The sequence below is a fragment of the Triticum aestivum genome, chromosome 2A, assembly GCF_018294505.1.
Source record: "Triticum aestivum cultivar Chinese Spring chromosome 2A, IWGSC CS RefSeq v2.1, whole genome shotgun sequence".
NCBI lineage: Eukaryota > Viridiplantae > Streptophyta > Magnoliopsida > Poales > Poaceae > Triticum > Triticum aestivum.
The window spans coordinates 373,482,861-373,504,401 of record NC_057797.1 but is presented as its reverse complement, the minus strand read 5'-3'; positions in this window follow the sequence as shown (position 1 = coordinate 373,504,401).

Genomic DNA, 21,541 nt, shown 5'->3' with positions numbered 1-21,541 from the left:
GGAGTATTTGTCTTTCTAGAGATTTCAACGAGTGACTACTCAAATATTTGTATTTTTAGAGATTTCAAATGGACTGGCACATACGGATGTATATAGACATATTTTAGAGTGTAGATTCACTCATTTTGCTCCGTATGTAGTCACTTGTTGAAATCTCTGTTAAGACGAATAGAATATTTAGGAACGGAGGGAGTACACATACGAAGCAAAATGAGTGAATCTACACTCTAAAATATGCCCGTTTGAAATTTGTAAAAAGACAAATATTTAGGAACGAAGGAGTATAATTTTGTGCATGGCACATGGACCCGGATGATGAAGAGGCTTCTGGCAATGCTATCAAGCTTCCATCATTTGTTTACACAATTGACGTACTATACAAATAATTTTCCAGCGACATGAAATTGTACAATGGTGTGAGCTTTCAGCTTTTGTTTCGTGTGTCTTGCCATCGATGCTCTTTCGGAAACAATAAAAAACTAACTTCATTGCTAATGCATGTCAATTATTAGCAGATCAGAGCTAATAATTACATCACAACTGAAGACAAAGTTGTGAGAAGGTGTTAAATTAAAATTTATCCATGCTTTCATTGGCAGCAACGTCCCCCAGCTCTGTCTAAATCAACAAGGCATGTTGGGAAAAAAAGTAGCTTTCTGGAGCATGCAACATTCCGATCATTTTGTGCAGTTCCGCTAAAATAGAGCTGAGCGTCCCTGTTCCAAAGATATCAAGTGTGATTACGATAATAGAGGACTGCTGATGAAACAATAAACACACAAATAGAAGCCGGTCACCTTTGTAGTCTCTCTTAAGACTAACTAGTTGGAGAAGATTAGGCTCGGAGTTGGATGAGGAGGATAGAGCAAAACCAATCTCCCTTTGTGCAGTCGCACTGAAATGTAGAGACGTTGCCTGTGTGACATTTTAGTACAACTGCATAAAACACTCTTAAGAAAAAAGTGATTTGTGCAGTTCACCAAAAGGTCGCAATAGCAACGACGTGAAATGGATAGCCTTGTTTGCAAAAAAGAGGTAGAAAGAAAACAATTACTGGCCAATAACAGTTGATGACACATGCGACGACAAAAAAAAGCATATTCCTTGTCCTAAGGGAAGATAACAACACGGTTGTGTTTTTCTAAAACGGTGTGAGGACGAGAATGCAATATGGAAAGTACGCCGGACGAGCTACGTTTTGGGCAAAGAACTATGGAAGATCCACATGCAGCGACGTGGGAAAACGGGCAGTGGAGCAAGGCCGGAGGGGATACCTGGAGGTCGTCGGGATGTAACTAGGTGAGTGGCGGCGGGCGGAATCTGCGAGCAGGTGGCGTAGGCCCTACCGCGCCGGAGCTTGGTCAGAGAGAATGGCGTGTACCGCAGATCGGGATGTGTTGCCTCGGCGCCGTCAAACAGAGAAACGATACACTTCCTCCCTTTCCCCCGGCGGACGGGATGCGGCCGGATCAGTGACCAACGGTGAGAGAGAGAGAGGCCACCGCACTCCCTTTCCCCCGGCGGACGGGATGCGGACGGATCAGTGACCAATGGTGAGAGAGAGAGAGGCCACCGCACTCCCTTTCCCCCAGCGGACGGGATGCGGCCGGATCAATGGCCAATGGTGAGAGAGAGAGAGAGAGGCCACCGAGCCTTGTGTGAGATACTCTGAAGAGCGGACTACCTTTTCCTCCATAAAAATCGTTTTATATTCTGTGTACATGCCATTGAGCGCTATAACTTTATTTAAAAATAAAGCGGCAACGCGTCAAGTCGAACTTTGTTTCGTGCACGCGTGGTACACGACCTCCCTAGGTAAACAACCGCTACAGGCGTTCAAATTAGCACGTGGGCTGCCATTTCGTAAAGAAATGAGCTCCACCTTGTACCCGCGCGGGTGTGGCTGGGCACGAAGCGTGAGTACATGCATGGTGCACCTATACTCTTCTTGTATACGTACACCACCTACATGGGGTTGTGTGAGAGAGATACAAACCTAGAGAGATATAGTGTGTGGGTTCTTGAGAGTTTTTTTTGTGGGGGGGGGGTCAATCAAAAAATTTAACATATGCAATGTGTGTGAAATAGAGTCCTGGATATAACATATATATAGAGGGGGCAATCCACGAGAAGAGAGTGGAGGTATCATCGGCTTGAGGTGTCCATAGAATCGAAGAGAGGGATGATGTGTGTGTGTGTGCGCGTGGTCGATAAAGAGTGCCATCGAATTTGTGTGTGCCCACGTCAAAGATATAGAGTGGTTGGCCTACTGGAACGTGAGATGGGACATGTGCAGTTTGTCTTTGTGGCATGGATACCTACCTGCAGCGCTCGACTATCGATGTGTGGTGGGGGAAGAGGGAGGCCCAATTAACTATAGAGGTACAATGGCTCGTATATGTGTGGAGGAGGAGAGAGGCCTACCTCATGTATTAAGGAGATCGATCTGCTTCATGTATTAAGGGAGATCGATCGGCATCCATGCATATGTGCAGAAGATGAATAAGGTTGGGAGAGAGACAGAGCTAGAGTGTTGGAGGGGGTGGTAGTGGAGTTGCTTCTAACAAATGGTGGGATAGGCTTGCTAGATAAACGGAGGGCACGCCCACAATATCAATAAGAGAGGATATGGTTGCTTGTTGTCTGTGCACGTGCGTGTGAGAGACGGGTCAGGAGGCATGCACGAATGATGAGGGGGGACGATGTGGCTGTGGTAAGCAGACGTAACTACATAGGAAGATCAATCGCCCTTTGTAAGAGAAAGGAGAGACATAACTTGTGAGGTACGTCGATCGATGGGGGTAGTTAAAGTCGATCTAGGTATATGTTGGGAGATCGATCGGTATACATGCATGTGTGTGTTAGAAGCAAATGAGGCATGAGGAGAAGGATAGAGAGAGAGGGATGCATGTAGGAGGTGGTACGAGAGGCATACTATATCGAGGGGGAGGAGTGTGCGAGTACGAGAACGATGAAAAGAGTGGTGGGAGTGAGGCATGGACGGTGACAAGAGAAGAGGGGAAGCTTGTGTTTGTGCTAGGCACACCTGGCTAGAGAGGCATATCGATCGATGTGTGCCGTAAAGAAGGAGCTGGGGGGCCTACACACACCATGGAACGACCTAAAGTGAAAAGACGAATTTGCACGATGGAGCTAGAGAATGCTGAGGGAGGGTGAGAGGGATGCGGGCGTGTGCATGCACAAGAGAAAGTTAGCGCTAGCTACAAAGATAAGAGGGTTGTGTGGGTGTAAAAGACGAATAGAGATCACATATACTTCATTATAAAAAGTGAATTCGGATATTTGAAGAATTTACCATAGTGTTTCAAACCGACGGATGTGTGAATATATATATAACGGTGATACACATGGTGTGGTTATGAACATGGTATACTACATTTAATATATTTTATCTCTACTCTTATAAAAATGGAGTTGTTGATGATGGTGTGCCTGCCATCCTACATTATAGGCTGTCTGATTTATATCTGGCGGATAGCAAGGAAACTATGATGGTTGAAGTTGGCAACAATCATGATTGTAGATTCTTACTGAAATAGAGAAATGAATTCAAATTTAGTTCGAATTGCAGCGGTAGTATAGACATTTGGAATGCACTAAAATGTTGGTATGAGTAGGTTACATGCATTATACAGCAAGCGAAAAAATTTAATCGGACATAACATGGATTCATACTCCCTCCTTCCATCTATATAGAGCGTAATGAGATTTTTAAGACCGCCTTTGACTATTGACAAGATTAATAGTACATGACATGCACAACGTGAAAATTATATCATTGAAAGAACCTTTCACAGACAAATTTAACGGTGTGCTTTGTGTAAGTTGTGTGTCATATATCATTTCTCTAATATTTTGTCAAAGTTAGCATCGAAAAACGCATTAGGCCCTATATAGATGGAAGGAGGGAGTAGCTTTGAATAGCATTTGTATAGTAAAACGGGGCGAGACTCTCTCTTTGTGTGGTGTGAATAGTTTTATTTTTTTCGTTTTCTTTTCGGTTGAGGGAAGTGCGAATTGATTTGGTACGTGCAAGTACAATATTACTACACGTTAGGCTTGTCCCTAAAATTCAACCCGCGTCTTGTTATATCCCGAAAATTCAGATATCGTGCTCCCAAACCTGGCGCCTTCACAACCCGCGCCTTGCTATCCCGAAATTACAACGCATGCGAAAACTCCCTCCAGCTGCCAAATCCCGACACGCGAAATCCCCCTTCTAACCCTGAGCCGAAAGGGCCTCTAGTTCAAATCGGTGGGGGGTACTTTTGTAACACACCCTACATTTTGGACAAGCGCGTTCCTAAGTCATGCTTCACCCCCTCCCATCACCCCCTTTTCGCCATTCGAAATCCCAGGCCGCCATAACCTCTCCGCTCCAGCCGCGAAACCCCACCCGTCGTCCATATCATCGTCCCGTCGGTTCAGCCGCCCCATCCTCCACCTCCAAGGAGCTACTCCGATGATCGCCTTGTCTATCGTGGTTGCTCCATCCCCACAGCGCCGCCTTAACCTGCTCCACCAGAACTGCAGCATCCTCACCGACTCCTCGGACGAAGCCGAGGCCTACTCGGCGCCACCAAAGAGGTTGTACACTCATCGCATCGCACCTTCTCCTTAACTCGACCTCTCGGCGCCGACGGTGCTCCATCCCGCACCCCCATGGAGCGGCTACCTTGAAGCCGGCACCACGGGCGACATCTCCATGGTGGCTCTCCCCCAGTGCGAGGCCCCTTCGGTGGCGGTGTCCATACCAGCCGGATCTGCTACTGCTGCTCCGGCTCTCGCTTGATCGCTTGCTCACCTAGCTGCTGCTGCTGCTCTCCCCCTCGCTCGTGCTGGTGCTCTGCTCCGATTAAGCCACACTTCAGTCGGCTGAATCGACTTTTGGGTTAGTCGATTTTCAGGGGTTGGGGGCCTCGCCGGAGTTAAGGAAGAACCACCCGCAGCGGGGACGGGGGCTCGCCGGAGAGGTACCCCACTATCTATCTTAGGGTTCAGGGTGGGGGCGGGGGGCCTAGAGGGCTGGCCGGGGCGGCGGTGGCGAGTTGTTTCGGGGCGGCGAGGCGGCGCTGGGGCCGGCGGTTTGGTCGGTGGTGGCTGGCGGCTCAGAGGGGTGCAGGTTGAAGATGAATTGCAGGCCCTCCCTAAACTACATGTCAAGTGCCTCTCTGCTACCATTGCGTTCAGTTTTGACAATAGCATTCAGATTCCACAGTAAATTTCAGTTTCGACAGTTAAGTTCAGAGTCAACAGTTTTTACCTCATCTGTTGTAGTCAGGTGGTTTTTGGTGATGTTAATTTTACATCCATTTTACATCATCTATTGGAGATGCTATTAGAATCCCACTTGAGATTGATGATGTCTGTCTTGTGCTGCTTCAGCCTTGACGTCTTACGGCTCACCGGAGCTGCTCCAACGACAGAACGATCCATCACAACAGAGCAGTGCCCTGGACGCCATCTACAGATTCCTCAGATCTTCCTACACACCTCCGACAGCCACCTCTGCCTCAATTGCTTCAGCGACCAACCCAATGATGCTGAGGTCGACACGGCTACGGCAAAGAGGTTGTACACTTGTTGCATCACTTATTACTATACATTCACATCGATCCATTAGGGCTATTTTGGTTCAACGGAAAAACATCAATCCACTGGTTGTTACCATCACTCGAAATTTCTGCATGCTCTCCTTACATAATCTCACCATATTTTTTCGTATGCATGTCAGATATTGTACACAGTCATGCTGAACATGTAGATAAAAAGAGAAGAGTTTTGCGTGGCAATACAATGTCATGCAGACATCGCTCCATGGTGGGTTCAATGGCAAACCCTCCCCACCCCTCTCCAGATTGTAATCCAGAGGAAGATATCTGTTCTGAGGCGGATTCGGACGCCGCTGACCACTCCTATTTACCCCCCAAGGTGTTTGCTCTACCTTGGCATGATGATGTTAGTCCTATCATGCATATGTTGCCTTGCAGTGCCTACTTTTGACATCATATATGTCATCTGCTTAGTTTAGACATGTTCTGTAATGCCACCTGTTTAGTTTCTATATCATTTATGGGAATTATGCAGTCTCATGTCTTTTAGCCAGCCATAATATATGGAGAGAATTCCTTATTTGGCCCTTTCTTAAAATTTGGTTCCTTTTCTGGCCCAGTAAACCTTTTATTTCCCTATTTGACAATTAAACTTCATTTTGTGCCTTATATGATACTTTCATCCATTTTTCCATCCAAAGATGTTACCTCGCATGTGCAAAGACAATTTTGCCCCTAATGATAGTAGGCCACAAAAATGATAGAGAAGGGTGCTTCGGTGGATGGCGGCATTTCATAATATTATATTATTAGTCATATGAATACTTCTAGTTAGAATTAACCATGATAAGAAGACCTCGTCTGGCTTGGACTGGTGCAATCACCAAATAGATCGATTAGGACTCGCATAACTAGCTTTTACTGCTATATATATGCGTGTAATCTACTCAGATTAATACAAAAGACATTCAATTGCACCTATCGCCATTAAATCTCGGCATCTCGTGTTGTTCTATATGGCCCGAGTTAGTACTGGCGAGTTGACCGCTAGCTTATAGCCTAGTTAAGCTAGCTGCCCATGCGTGAGGTTCCGGCTGGAATCCGCCTGCCTGCTTCATGTTGTATTACATGCGCGTACATCACGAGAGACTCAATCCAGCTGCATGTCTACTTGTTTGTTGCTTGTTGTGTACTACTGGAGTAGCATGTTTACGCTTCATTGGCCAGAAAGCAATCGGTTGCAGTAGCTCGTATGGGCGTGTCTCGTCGAGGTCAGGCCTGTGCCAACACTTTTCTATTTACTTATTCAAACAGGAAAAATATATCACATTACTGTTGTCTTTGCATGTAAATAATCTGTTCACATACTATACTAGGGGTAAAACGGTCTTTTCAGGTCAGACTTAACACCGTTACTAGGCAAAACCGACAGAAGTGTCACATAGGAAACAAAATGAAATTTGCGGGCCAAAAAGGGGAGAAAATAAAAGGTTGGGCCAGATAGGGAACCAAACTTTAAGAAAGGGCCAAATAAGTAATTCTCTCTAATATATGTGAAATGTGCAATGCCATCCTGTTTAACCAGGCATCATATGTTTGAATGATATCTTGCCCATCCTTTTCTTCATTACATTTCCATTTGTCGACAATGTTTGTACATTAAACTACTCTTCCTGTGAATCAGCCATTTGGGTGGGAGATGGAAAAATCTGGAGTGAAAAGAAGGCCTTCAGAGCAGACAGTGCTACTTGTCGAAGCAGATCTCTTGTTGGGTCCCGATAGCTCCTCAGAGATGGATTCAGAGACAGATGACCAGTCCTATTCCCCCACTGAGGTGTATGCTCTAACTTGGCACGGTTATACTGCTCATATCATGCATGCAGTGTCTTGCATTGCATAGTTTAGACATCATATACACAATATTCAACACCATGTTCTTAGTTCAGACATCATATCGAATGCCCTCTGTTGAGCATATAAATCACATATGTGAATTATATGATGCGATCTTGATTACTTAGATAACATGTAGGTGAATTATGTCATGCGATCATGTTTAGTTATTCATCATATCTTTGAATTATGTTATGCTATGTTATCCAGTTTAGATAGACATCATATATGTGAAATTATGTCATGTTATCCATTTTAGTTAAACAATATACATGTCAACTATTTCATGCCCTCTTTTTTCCACACTATCTATTGCATCTGTCTCTCATACAATGTCTGTACATTCAACTATGTTTCCTGTTTATCAGCCATTTGAATTGGAGCGGGTGATGCCAGTATCTAGCGGACTAAAAACACGGTCTTCAAATAAAACAGTGTACCTCTTGGTGGAGATAGCACCCCTGGTTGTACATGCACAGGAACCAGCCCTACCACACATAACCCAAACTCTCGCAGATTGTACCCCTACTACGATGGACAGAGAACCAGCTTCACCCAATCTAACCCCAACCCCAGCCGATAGTAACCCAGTTCCTATTGACACAGCACCATGTCCACCACAGAGCTCCCAAACAAGAGTAGTTAGTAAGGCAGCTCCAGTGCCCATAGGGCCAGTACTATCATGGCGAACCCCAACTCCACCAGTTAGTACACCTATTCCTGTGGACGAAGCACAACCAGCTAGTCATAGTTTAGCATCTATCGCATTTGATGTTGTTAAATCGTATGTGTGTATCTTCCCATCTTGGAAATATTATACTGAAGATGAAGGAAAATGCCAGTTGCAGGTGTTTGTCCAGGAGTTATGTGTAAGTAATGTTATTCATGGCAATTACTTTGCTTCGTCCCATACATCCTACCTCCATGATGGTTATAATACAGCAAATTTTCCCATTTTTCTCTATAGAGAAGGACCGATTTGGAAACTCAGGATGAGGTAACCTGTGCTAATACCTCTGCTATCTTCAAGAATGCTTGGTGGCAGTATCATAATTACCTGAAGAAAATGTACTTCACCGGCAAAGAAACTCATCAAATTCCCTTACGTTCTCCTGAGACACATTTACTGGATGATGACTGGGAACGCCTTGTTCTATACTGGTCCCGAACCAAGAATGTGGTAAGGTCTATGAGCTCATTTTCTATTTCTAAATATTATATTCTTGCATCTTACTATACTCTATTCATGTAGAACAAGTGCCTAAACCTGAAGAACAACTGTTCTAATTTAAGATTCCATTGCTACCATAGGACATAGATATATGTTTGTTTGATGCTTTTATTATGTACTAGTACTTGGCAATAGAAGACTTGGTAGTTTAATCCTGTCCACCTTACTAATGAACTGGTTCACCGAAATGAGTTTCATATACTAGTACATGCTAAACTTGTTATGTGTCTGCTTGTTTCTTCTTTTAGAATGCTGACAGAATATTGGGGAAGAGTGCCTTATTAAGCAACGGTAAAGGAAGTAATGCAGATAAGGTTCGGGATAGTTACACATCCTGTCTTGGTTTAGTGTTGGAGTTACTGGCAACTACCGCTTGCACAAGCTATTCAAACTCACTGTCTGAATCAGTTCGGTTTCTTGAGTCTCAACTACAAGCTGAAAGACATCGTTTAGCTGTGATGCGACAAGAAGCGGAAGGGCTGCGGAAGTCCTTGGAGCATTCAGATGCATAGTTTCTGGTGCAACAGCAAGCGTTGGAGGATTTTAGCGCCAAACAGGACAAAGCTAATCAGCTTGCTAAGCTTATTGCCAGCATGGTGGATACCCATGATAACGTTTCTTGAGCTCTTCTGAAGTTGTTTCAGTTATGCTCTTGTTTTGCTGCCGCGTTTATTTGCACTGGTGGCCAATTTTGACGGCCAGTGTATATGATATGCTGCTTTGTTCCCTATATTTGCACTGGTGGTGAACTTTGATGCCCAGTGGATGTAATATGTGTAATAACCGTGATAGCCTAGCGTTAGTTGCTTGCTTATTTATTTCCTTGTTGTCTTGTTTATTTGTTTGCTTGTAGTCATTGCAGTTCTTTTTCCGTGGTTAACTAGTAGTTGTAATAACCTATTTTTTAAAACTAGGCCACAATAACCATGGGCTAATATTTACTGTAGTGACATTGGGCCTCCTACGGGCCGTAGAAACAGTGGGCCTTCTACGGGCCATAAAAACAGTAGGCCTTCTACGGGCCGTAGAAACAATGGGCCTTCTACGGGCCGTATCATCAATGGGCCTTATACGGGCCGTATGATTGATTCGCCAAACATGGGCCAATAACAGGATGCATTATGGTCGTAAACGGCCTAGAGTTGGAATCGTCCGTTCATGGGCTGACCATAACGGGCCATCGTTAATAGGCCGTATTTGATGATGCTATGAAAACGGCCCAACGTATTAACAGACCACAAACGGGCCGACTGTAACCACGGGCTGAATTTGGCCCACAAGCAGAAAATGACAGTACCGGGTCGTAAGTAAACAAATGCTGGAAATGAGCCCAAGAATAAATGGGCTCTGAGAAGGCCGAAAGATAACATGGGCTGGAAACGGCCCAACGAGTCATTAATGGGTATAAAGTGATACACTGTTCATTACAGGCCAGTTTCACCACGGGCCGTTAATAGGCCAAGAGTTACATAGGGCCTCATATGGGCCGAAAGACGTCATGGGCCATACATGGGCCAGAAGTGAAAACGGGCTGGAATCATATTGGATGGCCCAGATGACGCTACTCGGCCTAATTCAGATAGGGCGTTACGGGCCTTGGGTTAGCGGGCTGTAAATGGGCTATATGCAAACAAGCCGTTAACAGGCTTCCCATGGGCCGGGCCGCCACCTTTTGACCAAGTCAAACAGGCCGGCCTTTTCACAGGAATGGGCCTCTGTTGGACCGTGCCACGTGTCGACGTATCATAGCTGCCTATCTGACCCACTGACGAGCTGACACGTGTTTCGTCCGGCCAATAAGAATTTTACAAGTGGAAATTTCCCATTGGTCGGGGCTGTTAATGGGTTATCGGATCCAAAACCCGACCCGGTAGCTTAACGGCATTCCGTTATGGTGGATGCCATGTGTCGGTCACCCTTGACGAAAGCACTTCTGTGACGTGCGATTTATCATCATGGAAATGAACACTTCCGTGATGATAATTTTGGTAATGTCATGGAACACTTCTACGACAGCACAGGTATGACTATCTTGATTCTGTCATAAATTTGTCATGGATGTACATGCATGACAAGAAAAGCGACCTACTATGACAAACACGTATCATCACGGAAGTGTATTTTTGTAGTGATTGCACTCCTGATGAGGCCAAATTTGGCAAGGAGGATAAAAATCAGCGCAAGGTGCGCATACAAAGGATAGATAGGAGATGGGCACGGGAATGGAGGGAGTATAGATATGTTACTCCCAAGTATATGAAGAAATTCACTCTTAATCCTCCATGCCCAAGACCTCCATTGGCACCTGGCCAAGAAGCTGATCCAACCAGCCTTAAGCGTGGTGAGGACTATCCTGATGAATGGGCCAAGCGCCAGGCCAAGCTAGCCAAAATAGCTAAGGAAGCAGTGAAGAAATTTAATGAAGACTCTGCTGCTACTGCTACCACTGTTGAGGCCTCTGCAAGCAAGCCAAAGAAAGCCATGGCAAAGAAGCCTGCCCATAAGCCAAGTGCTTCACCCCTAATGCCCTCACGGCCAAGTTCCTCAGCAATACCCTCACGGTCAAGTTCCTCAGCAATACCCTCACAGACAGATTCTTCAAAGCCCTCACGACCAATTCCTCAAGATGCTCCAACTCCTCCAAAGTCCTCAACTCCTCCGTCAAAATCCTCAGCACCTGTGCATCTCACCACGTGCCAAAGGACAACAGGCATCTCTATTGCCTCAGGAGCTTCTGCTAGTTCTTCAGCTCCACCAAATTCATCAACTGGCCCCCCTCTGGTGAAGAAAAAGGCCACTACTGGACGAGGCTCTTGACCAAGTCCTCACAAGAAGCAGGTCACCTTTCAAGTACCGTCCGAAGATGATGAAACTGATGATGAGGAACTTGCCGAAATCATCAGAGACAGGCAGCTCAGGGCCGCTAGAGCCAAAGGCAGCAATGTGCCATTGATACTGGATCCTAAGTTGATCCTAGACTTCATCGACCTATGGCACAAGGATCCCAACACACCTTTGCCGGAGATGAACCTCACTCCTGGTCAAAGTCATGTTTTGACTGCCTTCATTAATGAGGAAAAATAGAAATTTGAACAGGGAAGGAGGGTGAAGAAAGCACAGTACAAGAAAGAGTGTTTTCTGAAGCAAAACGTTTTGAAGCTTTCACCTGAAGAACTTGTTGCTCTTCAATCTAAGATCAAGCAACTGAGTGACGAATTTGATCGCTACTATGCTGACTGGCTTGGTGCCAAGGTCAGATTTGTCAAGATAACTGATAAGTTCACTTCCAATGTTGCAGCCCCAATGCAACAAGAAAATCCTCAGGACGAGGCATCTGCTCAGCCTACTAAAGAGCATGCCAGCACTGCTGATGAAAATTGGGTTGATGAAGATACTCAGAGTACCAGGGTTGATGACTGCATTCCAGCCGCTGAAGAAATTGCCAGGGCAACCACTAGTGTTGCGCCTGAAGAAACTGAAGAAGTCAGGGCAACTGCATCAGTTGTGCCTGAAGTTATTGAACCAAATTCCTCTGCTCCTCCTGCACCTTACCCAACTCCAATCCTTCCATCTGCATCAGATGTCAAGAAGACCAAGGCTGCAGAGCGTGCAGCTGTGAAGAAAAGGAAGGCATCAACAGCATCAGATTCTTCAGCTCCGAAGAAGATGAAGCCGCTAACTAGCTCTTTTGACAATCCAATTGATGTTGTTCATGTCTCATCCATGCCATCAAAGGACCTTATTCCTTTTGATGAAGAATATGAGATCCCAAGTGGATCTGATGATGACATTCCTTCTACTACTTCTTCAGAGTAGTTGGATGAAGAAATTGAAGTGGATGCAATCCCTTCAACCCCAATAGTCTCATCACCCATGCCTCAGTTCACTGGTGAAGAGGCCGACATTGAGGAAAAGAGTGAAGAAGAAGATGCGGACATTGGATGCACAACTCCAGTGTTGAACGATGACTTTTGGGAAAGTCAACACCCCAATTCTCCTTTGTTCACACCCCTTCAACAAATTCCTCAGTCCCCTGTGACCAATGAAGTTCAAATGGGATCTGAAGAACCTCATGCCCCACCGTCTGTCCATGAAGAGATTCCAGCCACTAGTGTAGAAGAAAATGTTAATGAAGAATTCAAGACCCAGGCTGTCACTGGAGAAGAAGCAGAAATTCCTCAGCTAGTGGATCCTGAGATTGCGATTCCTGAGGTGGTGATGCAATTGACCGATACCCCTCAACCCAAGCCAAAGGATCCCTTCTCGAAGAAGCAGAAATTCAAGGCTGATGACTTCTTCGGCGAACATGTGTTCTTCACAGACTATAACCCTTATGACTCTAGTCGTCTTAGAAGGAAGCGCTTCTGGACTGCCAGCCAATCAAATTTTTATTCTTCACTTCTCTTCAACAAGGACAAAGTCTTCGACCATGCGCATATTCCTCACATGGACATGGAATCACTGCCTTGCTTCACCCCAGTCCTCAGTGTGCTTCATGATGCAGGACTGCTCAACTTTTGCACAGATATTTGCGATTGAAATGAAGAGCTCATTCTTCAATTCTATGCAACTCTGCATATCACAGGCAATGCTGACGATGTGAACTCTTGGGTTTTGGACTGGATGACCGACAATACTCACAATAAAGCACTGGCCTCTGAATTACTTCATGCCCTGCCTGTCAGTCCTCCCCTTGAAGGCGCTCGTTGCATCTATCATGAACCTGAACTCACTGCCCATTACATGCAAGTGCTAATGAAGCCAATGAAGCTCGGTCAAGCTCCAAGGACCAAATTCCTCGTGAAGGAATTGATGTTTGTGCCTAGAACTGTCTATCGCATTCTAACGAAGACATTGAGTCCAATCAAAGGCCATGATTCAAATGATGAAGAAGTTGTTGGCATCATGAAGAATCTGCTATTCAATATCATACATGGCATTCCTATCAACTATCATGATTTCTTCATGAGGACTCTGGCAAATGTTGCCCTTTCTCCATTTGAGTTGAAGCCTTATGCTCCTTGGATTATGAGATTCCTCAGAACAAGGTCTTCACTCAACTACAAGGCTGATTTTCAGAATCATGTCAGTTACTTGCCCCCCATTGAAGTCCTCAAGAGGATATTTTCCGCATCCGATGAAAAGGGCAAGGCTACTGCAATTATTTATGAAGGCATTCATCCATTGGATGTCAGTTTCGCAAAGCTACATCTTACTCCACCAATGATGATTCTACTACTCATGATTCTGCCGCTAATGCATCTAACCAAAATCCTCAAGCCACAGCTCCCAGGGTGATGACTGACTGTGAGCTTCTTCTTAGTCTTCACCAGAAGGTGGATCGAAACCACAAATGGGTTAAGCGTCAGTTTGGTTCTTTTCTTCACAACATGACTGCTACACACAATGCAGTGAAGAAAAACCATTACTACCTCCATGAAGTCTTCGGTCGCACCTGGGCTGTCTTATCACATCTGTATGGTGAAGAAGATCTGAAGCAAATGGGTCTCAAGAAGGATTTTGACTAGTCTGCTCCTCCAGCGAAGAAATTCAAGAAGGTCAAGGTTCCTTCCTTGATGGCCAGCTCATATTCTTCATCACGCAAAACCGACGAGCATGATGACTTGGACGACACTGTGGCAGGCCCTACAACAACAAACGACCCCAACAACATTGGCGCTCCTCCATCAACTTGATATTCTTCAGGGGCATTAGTCCTCATTTTCGATCCTTTTGGTCATTCGATGACAAAGGGGGAGAAATTTGAGTTAATCTTCAAGCGGGTCTATCTATATGGGCATTTTTTTTCTAAGTTACAACTCTCGTTCTTTTGAAGACTTTGCTGGATCGAGTTGTAAACTTAAACCTGATGGTGGTCTGATACTTTTGCTGAGTTTTTTCTGCATGCTTATTCCTCATATATGTTAATGCACGCATGCTGAATTACATTAGTCACCATATTTCATCATGCATTTCAAATTCTTCATATTATATGTTAAATGTGTGTATGGATTACAAGATATAGGGGGAGATCTCCATGATTCTACTCTTCAAAGTGTGCATTGCTTCAAAAGCTAATTCCTCACTATGCACATCTTCAGGGGGAGTTCTTCTATATCTTGCAATCAAATTCCTCAATATCAGTATTTACACTTCATATGTTTATCCCCGTTGAAAACTTAACCTATATTGTCATCAATCACCAAAAAGGGGGAGATTGTAAGTGCACCTAGTGCCCCTTAGTGATTTTGGTGTATTGAAGACTTATAGGTTAAGGGACTGATGCGTTTGTGAGTGTACACATGTCTATAAGTCTATGAGGAGTTTGATATTTACAGAGAAAGTCGACCCCTAAAAATGAAGTTCTTCGACTGAAGACTTTGGATTTCTGAAGACTTTCTGAAGACTTTGAAAGTGAAGAAATTGGTGTGATCCTGAAGACTTGGTATTCATTCGAGGAACATGAAGCAAGAAGACTTTTGTTTTCGTAGTTCCGTTTTCTCTTTCTTGAGTCATAGGAAACACCGTACTGCTAAAGGGGGTCGAGGAAATACTAAGGAAAAATTTCCAAGTGATGCTCAACTCAAATCCTACACCTACCAATCCCTTCGAGTGAAGCCATTGGAAATCTCATACAACTCAGTCAATTTCTTCAGTAACAGAGATGAAGTTCTTCTGGTCTCTGAGGAATTTGTTCTAACTGAGGAGTTAGGAATTCGCCAGTGCGGATTGCCTACACAGTGAGGAACATGATAGCCTTGAGGAATTTGATACTCAAAATTTCGACCGTTGTTGTGCTATGCGCCAGCTGTCCCAAAATATCTACCCACCTAACGGTCATATCATTGAAGGGCATTTATGTCTTATCATGTTGGGCTGCTCCCTAGGCTATAAATAGCCGCCCCTACAACCACTGGCTGGTTGGCTGCTCCGAGAGAAACTGACACTTGTTATTTGAGAGCATCCCATCCTCCGAGGACTTTGAGTGAAAATCATCAAGTGAGGAAAACCCAAACCCAAACACCTAAAATCCCAATGTGATTGAGCATCACTTAAGAGATTGATCCTGCGTGGATCCGACGCCTGTTACCTTTGAAGATTGTGCATCTTCCAGACGGTTAGGCGTCATGGTCTAGAGCATCCAAGAGGAAATTGTGGATCGTCGAGTGACCGAGTCTGTGAAGGTTTGGAAGTCACCTGAAGACTTACCATGAGTGATTGGGCGAGGTCTGTGTGACCTTAGCTCATGGGGAATATGGCGAGGACTAAGTGTCCTGAGTTGCGTGTTCAGGACTGGGTGTCCGGGACTGTGTGTCCTCGGGTTTAAATACCTAGCCGCCCTAACCAGACGTACAACTGTCATAGCAGTTGGAACTGGTCTACCAAATCATTGTCTTCACCAAGCTAACTGGTTCCATTTCCTCAACCCTTCCATTTCCTCATTTCTGTGTTGTGTGCTTGTTCATATCTGTTTGAAGACTTTGATTGAAGACTTTCAATATTTCCTCAGCTCAACTTCTTCAGTCTGTTTGTCTTCATTCTGTTTATCGTGTGTTTACGCTTTCTGTACTCTGTGTTTATTTTCATTTCATCATGAAGACCATGCTCATATTCTGTTATGTTTACTTCTGAGTACTTATTCCGTGCAAGTATTTCTTCACTCGGGAATTTCCTCACCCACAAATTCCTCAGTGAAGAATTCATAAAAATCACCTATTCACCCCCCTCTAGTCGATATAACGCACTTTCATTAGGGCAAACAGAGCTTCGTGGGGCCCACAAGCTCAGGTGGCACGCCCTCGCGCTGTGGTGGCCCCCTATGATAACTTTTTGCGCCAGTACTTTTTATATGTTCTGAAATAATTCTCCGCAAAATTATGTCCAATTCCAAGAACTTTTATTTCTGCACAAAAAACAACACCAAGATAGTTCTACTGAAAACAACGTCAGTCCGGATTAATTTCTTTTAAATCAGAGTCCAAAATAAGAGCAAAAGTGTTTGGGAAAGTAAATACGTTGGAGACGTATCATGGGTCTGCGGCGGTGGCTCCTAGTCCTCCTCGACGCCGGAGGAGATGACGATCTTCTACTTGCCGGAGGAGCCGGTCGTCGTGGATGCCGAGGGGCCCGACGAGTGAGGGCATGGGCACCATGATCCGCCTGACAATGAACTGTCACCGCCCCCGCCTGCCAACGCGTTCGGCATCGCGGCCGGCATTGGAGATGCTCACGGAGGAGGAGCTTGAAGAGGACGAAGTGTGGACGTGCATCATTGGCGCACGGCTTAAATAGCCGCGGCGAGGCCATGTGAAGGGCCAAGTCATCCTGCTTCAATGTGGCGTAGTGGCCGGGGTTGGTTTCTCGGGATGCGGCATCCACATTGAAGCGATGACGCCCGAGTGGTCGCATCCGTCAGTGTCCCCCCCCCCCACCCCCACCCCCGGTCTGGTCACGTCGCTCAGCATCTATGTCGGCCGCTGCATGCTCTGGGCAGGTATGAATGTGGCGGGGAAGCAACGCGTGCATCAGATGCAAAGCGCGGTATAGTCGAGTGGTTTTTTTTGGTGGGCCAGGTTAGTCAGGCATGGGTGTAGCAACGGTGCGGATGCCGACAACACCCCCCTCTCCACGGGCCAGTTTGTCTCCGTCCGGACCGTCGAATGGACCGATGCAAAACCATGTTAGAGACGAAACACTTCCGTACCGCGCGGTTCGGCCGGCTTGGGGCGGTTTAAGAGCCAGCGTTGAAAATACCCTTAGAACAGTGAACAACCATTCATGCAAAACTAGGAGTTTGGTCCATGAGGTGGGCAAGCTACAGACACAAACAAGCAAGCAACTACAAGACAGGCTACAACAATTGAAACACGTCCTTAGCAGATGATCCACAAGCAGGACCCGCGATTGTTCCATTACTGGCGTCTGGCGACGAGGCGGTGCAGAAAAAAGGACATTCGCAGCACAGATGAAGGTTAAGCACTTAAGGCAGTGTGAAGCTTCAACAAGTAGGGTAGTCAAACAGACCACAATGCCTGACATCCATCTTTGTATGCTTAAAGGAAAACTTTGATAGTACGAAATTATCATCGTGAATACTTAAAGGAGAACTTTGATACAAAAACCATAAGATAATTGGTGTAGTTATACGTCACGGCTCTCAGGTATTTGCAATCGAGTGCTGCTACGTAGACGATGCTACATAGCCGATTTTTGGATGATACAGTCAATGAAACCATCCATGCATAGGATATACTGTAGCACAGCCATTGGATGTAGTGTCGTCTCTAAATCGGACAACGTTTGTCGTTTGCAGAGTGAAATGGTTTGCAATCATAAGATCTAGAGGAGGACATTAAATAACATGGCTAGAGTTCACAAGAGTTGTATAAGATAATTGGTGTAATTATACAACATGACTCTCACGTATTTGCAATTATAAGACCAGAAGTTTGTCCTTGAAACATATCTTTCAAAATTGGTCAAAACAATAGCCATTGACAGTGAAAGAGCGAGCATCATATACTCCCTCCGTCCGAAAATACTTGTCATCAAAATGGATAAGAAAGGATGTATCTAAAATTAAAATACATCTAGATACATCACTTTTTATTCATTTTGAAGACAAGTATTTCCGGACGGAGGGAATACATGATAATGAAAGCACTGCCCTGTGACGAAATAAAACGAGCTAAAGTGAATGCAAGGATGCTTTCAGTGCTTAATCTTTTTTCTATGCGAAAAGGATCTAATCTTTTATAGAAGTACACCGAAAGTACAAACCATCTTAAACTACATCGAGATTCTGAGACCATCGAACTACCACTCCCGACAGAAAGAGTCGCCGATGCACCGCTCCCCTACCAGAGTCGACTTGACCTTGTCGATGACAGTCGGGAAGTCTGCGTCAAGTGCCCCTAAGGACCAAAGTCCTAAAGTCACAGTCGCCGCCATTGAATCCTTGCATAGATTTGAAGCACTTAACACCAAATCTCGCCACTTGATGGGAAATCCTAACCTCACCACCCCAAGGAGACGGCAAAAATCTACATCTAAACTCCGTCGACTATGTCCAGACAGACGAACTCAAGTAGGATCGGAACCCACGAGACAGATTCAAAGAATACAGTGTAGTGCATAAAAGTATTCAAAAAAAGTGAAAGGACAGTATGATTACAAGCTTTTACGTTAACAATTTAGGTTGCACTACTAGTGAGAATTATTGCGCACAACCGATTAAACCGTCATGGTTAGAGGCTTCTTAACACACACTTACGAAAAGCTAGCATGATTAAGCAAATTCAATTCCATAATAGTAGCTAAAGGTACAAAACATTGTTGGGCTTAAAATAAACCAACAATTTTGTTTAAACTTGCATGCTAATTAGATCAAGAACCGTCACCGTGAATGTTATCTTGTATTGAAAACTCTCCTGCACCACAAATCAAGAATCGTCGCGCGAGTTGTCGCCGCCAGGCTAGTGAGGAAGAAGATGTAGTGTTGCTCCTCTGCCACCCTCGGCTTCCCCTTCTAGCCGGTGGACAACATCACCCTTGTGCGTCTCCACCACCGCGTGGCCCTTGCTGTTCTTCGGATCAGGGCCCGACCACCACCGCCACCATGACTTTGGGGAGAGAAAGAGGAGAGGATACGGTGTGCAGCGTTGGATTGAGGATAGACAGGAGACGGGGTGGCGGCGCATGATGGGCGAGGTAGAACGAGACATGAGGAGGTCTCGATGAGCAGGATGCAACTATAGCTGGCGAAATGGGCCGGTTTTATCGGGCCGGCCCGTGAGCACGCCGGCACGGCCTGCCTTGGGCCAGGCACGGCACGGGCTAAACGGGTCGGGCCCGGCACGCGGCATGCCCTGGGCCGTGCCTGCGCCTGGAGGCTGGGCACGTGGGCCGGCACGGCACAGCCCGATTAAGTTTTTTTATTTTGTATACATCTGTATATGGCCCAACATGTAAAAATAGCTAAAAACGCTTAGTGCGTCAAATAATAGACTAAAAATATGCGGCCCACCGTGCTAAACGGGCCAACGTGCCGGCCCGTTTACTAACTGGGTCGTGCCTGGGCCTGAGGGCACAGCACGCGGGCCGGCACGACACGGCCTGTAGAGTAATCGTGCCCTGGCGGGCCGTGTCGGGCCATGCACGATTACGATGGGCCGGGCCGGGCCGGCCCATTTGGCCAGGTATGGATGCAACCCTTTCAGATCTGGATCAAGCCAGGTGCACGGGGATAGAGGTATTCATAAAAAAATTGATTGGAGTGAAGGACAAAAAAAGAGGGTCGGATAGAGTGCGTGGGAGGTTGAACAAAGGGGTGGAGGTCAATTCCCCTACCAAAAGAGGGTTTGGATCCAATGTGAGATGTGGGGAGTTTTTGTATTGATGTCGATATCAAGCCATGGATGGAAGGAGATCACGGGGGAAGGAGACTGGGGCTTATGTTTGGATAGGAAGGTGTGAGGGGGTAGTGGGGGTATAGGGATGGAGAGGGGGGGCGAGCACGAGTTTCGAATTGATCACATCTCGTGCTCATGCGCTCGTCGCATGTACCCACCTCCCAGTGCGAAGCGTCATTCGCTCGGTCGATCTATGCAACCCATCGCGCAAGCGTGAATTGAGGGTGGACGATCGTGCAGTATGCGACACCCCTTGTGATCGAGGCGGTCAAACATGCTATTCTTTGTCCATGACTGTAACACCCCCAGTGTCATGCCACAGTAACCTCTGTGTTTAAGCTAATCAATTTTCCAAACAGTGCTTAATCACCTTTGTTCAATATCCCATTTGAAATTTCAATCAATTCAAATTCAAGTGAAGTTTGAAGTTGCTCAAAAGTTGCGGGAAAAATGTTCATCATTTGCCAAAAAATCCATAACAATTATTTGTTAAGGAACACAACATCACTTTTGTGCAAAGATGAGCATTAGCAATTATAACAGCACCAATTCAACATTTTTAAATGCTATCCTATTTATGAAATATACCAAATGAATTCTTCTGGTCTCCAAAATGTTTGTGGCACTGCCTAAGATCACCAGGGAATAAAAGGGGCACTTCCCATATTTTTATAAGTAAATAACATGCCTAAATATTTTCTTACCCATCTTTGTTTATTAAAAAAATAGAAATCAAAGAAAGGAGGAAAAAAAGGAAAAGAGAGCCCCCCTGCCCATTGGGCTTTAGCCCACCCCAGCAAGCTGGCCCACCTTCCCCCGGTCGCTCTCTTCCTCCCCTGTTCAACCTACCGGGGCTCCTCCCGCGTGCCCGTCACCATCCAACCACCTCGCCGGCGACGCCGATGAGGGGATAAGGCTCCGGATGCCTCGGTCCACTCCCCCGCTCTCCACTATCGCCCGCTCCCCCTACTCTCCCATGCTCTCTCCCTCTCCCTCTCTGCTTCGGCCGAGCACCACTATGGCCTCGCCGCCGAGCTGACCACGGCCACCGGCCGCCCCTTGCCACATCGTCGTACCCAGGAGCTTCGCCGAGCACCGCTACGTCATCTGCGCCCTCGACTTCGAGCTCGGAGCCACCGGAGCGCCCGCCTAATCTTCTTCTTCCTCGGCTCTGACACGCTCCGCCGCTGTCGCCATCGACCCTCCCCCGAGCCCACTGCCTTCCACTACCGACCCGCGGTGAGCACCGCCCTATTCCTCTCTTGTTTCCCCCTACTGCCTCGCCCGTAGCCATGCTCCCCGCCATGGGTCGAGCTCAGCTCCGCCGTGCAGCTCGTTGCCGTCGTCGCCGTTGTTCTCGTGTATGTCCAAGCATGTCAGTGTGCTCGGGGCACCTCTACGGTGTCGCCGGAGTCCTCCCTTTTGCTGCTAGG